We start from the raw sequence: 2,599 nt of genomic DNA, 5'->3' as shown, positions 1-2,599 counted from the left end.
TTTTTTTTTTTTTTTTTTTTTTTTGAAAGTTTGGGTTGGGTCAAAAGCTGAGTTGAAGTGGTTTTTTTTTTTTGGATTGATACGGCTTGGGCCTGTGATGTTAAATGGACTGCATCTGGTATTTTTCTATTGGGTCAGGTCAAGGAGCTTGTGTGATCGTGTACAATGAGTTTGTTGTTTTAACTAGGTCAAGACTTGGGTAGTTTAATGGGTTTGGATTTTTTTTTTTTTTTTTTTTTATATTTCAGGTGGATCGGTTCAAGTTGTTCTTAATGGGAAAACATTGTGGGGAAGAGTTTGAACTAAAAAGAAGGTGTTGGGGTTTTAAATTAAATACTAGTGTGGGTTGCACATGCTGACCCTTTAGTGAGAAAATTAATATAGATTTTTTTTGTTGAAAAAGTATGAAGTCATGTACTTAAATTTAAAATAGCTATTTGAATATTGATGTACTATGACTAGGGCTGTCCACAGGTTGGGCCGGGTCGGTTTTGGACCCAACCTGGACTCAACCTATCGGCGTCGGGTGGAGGGCAGAGGAACCCGAAACCAACTGCTGGAAAAATCAATCGAGTTGGTTTCGGGTGAGGGTGAGCGTCAGTTGGGCCGAGTCAGTTGTCGGAATAAAAAACGGCATCGAAATCTTAAAAAGAAAAGAAAAGAAGCATTGTCGGAATTGGAAAATCTCTCCGGAAACTAGAAAAATCCATCGGAAACTGGAAAATTTCCACTTCAACTCAGCTTTTGACCCAACCCAAACTTTCAAAAAAAAAAAAAAAAAAAAAGAAAGAAAAAAAAAAAGAAAAAGAAAGAAAACATGAGGCACAGTCAAGCTTCCTTGAATTTCATCAGCTCAATGCCCACAGTATTGATCAGTCCAGTAAACATCAGTCGTTAAGATTCTTGTTCATTGACTTATTATGGTAATATCAAAAGCACCTTATTTTGATGGTTGTAAAAATAATTCATGGAATTTTGTTGACTAGATAAATGGTATGGAGCAATTCTTTGAGCAAGCAAATTTTGCAAATGGCATAAAAGTTAGGTATGCAAAGTTAAAGTTAACAAGAAAAGCACAAGTGTTTTGAGAGGATCTTGAATATTTCCACTATATAAATTATGAACATGCCATTAGTTCGTGGAAAGATATGAAAGAGAAACTTTGTGAAGAGTATTTGTCACCATACTTTCAAGCTAAGTATCTACCCCAATCTCAGTGTGGTAATTTTCAAGTTGAAGTAAATACAATAAATCATCATCCCATTTCATGTCCTCAGTATACTTTTGAACAATCTACCTTCTGTAGAGGCAAGGAATTAAAGGAATTATCTGAAAACTCATGAAAGGTGTTCAAGACTTGATTGATGAGGTGAAACAAATGAAGACTCAAACTGATTCAATTGGGAAGCCAAGGATATTAGATCACAATGTAATTATTGCTGCCCCCATAGAAGACAACATTGATGATGATATCTTGGTAGTGGAGAAACATTAAGTAACACCAAAGCCTAATGTTGACAAAGACATATATGCCCCTACAAGTGTTGATTTAACATGTGTGCAACAAAACGAACCTATTGAAGAGTAGCAAGGTGAAGAGATGATTTCTAAAGAGAGTATTATGTTAGAGGGTGCACATGATGTGACATTGGAAGTTAATGAATCTGCTTTTGATCAAGCTTCCATGGTACGCGAAGACAAACAATTTGCTAAAGTGGAGAATGTGGATAACATGGTGCTTCCAATGGTTCAAGATAATATTGTGTGATTCCACACATCAATTTGTTTTTCCAGAAGAGTTTGACATGGGGGAATTCAACGTTTTTCTTTTCTTTATGCTCCCTAAGGTAATTCTAGACTTCAAGCAAGTGTTACTTGTTAGCATCCTAATTCTTCAATGCTTTAAAACTTGAGGTCGAGTTTTCTCCAACCAAAGGAGAATGATGTGAAAGAAGCAAGAAGATTTTTATTTAGTATTATTGATGTTTGCAAGTCAATTATATTTTTATGTTTTAGGTCCTAGTAGTTTATTAAGCTATTAGTATTTTAATTTGGAAGCAAGGTTATTTTTGTAATAAGGCAATAAGAGTTTCCTAGCCAACTAGAATTAGGGTTTAACAATCCTTTATAAGCAACTTATTATACTCCTTGAGGAGATAGTTGGTATTTTGATGAATGAAAAAAAAAAAGGCCGTTTAGTCTCTCTTTGGTCCTCTGCTGACTCCTAGTGGTTTTCCCACTTAGGGCATGTTTGGTAGACTGTAATAGGCGTTATAATATAATAGTTATTCATATGGTTTAGTTATTCTTTAGTTTGGTTATATTTTTATTACAAGGAATAGTCATTCCTGTCATTCCTTATGAATAACTATTCTTTAAAATGAGGAATAACTATTCCTCTTTAAAAGGTGGTATTAGTTATTCCTTAGTAAGTGCAATAATTTTTATACTTAATATATTTCCAAATAAACAAACTTTCCATATACATCTAATAATTATAAAAATAAAAAATCATAAAAAATAGCACATATCTCTTTTAAATTTAAAAATAACAATTTTTAAGGAGATATAATTGTATGAGTAAGATATTTTCTAAAAT

Source organism: Quercus suber, unplaced genomic scaffold (genome assembly GCF_002906115.3).
Source record: "Quercus suber isolate HL8 unplaced genomic scaffold, Cork oak 2.0 scaffold_342, whole genome shotgun sequence".
Lineage (NCBI taxonomy): Eukaryota > Viridiplantae > Streptophyta > Magnoliopsida > Fagales > Fagaceae > Quercus > Quercus suber.
Note: the sequence above shows the minus strand (reverse complement) of the source record.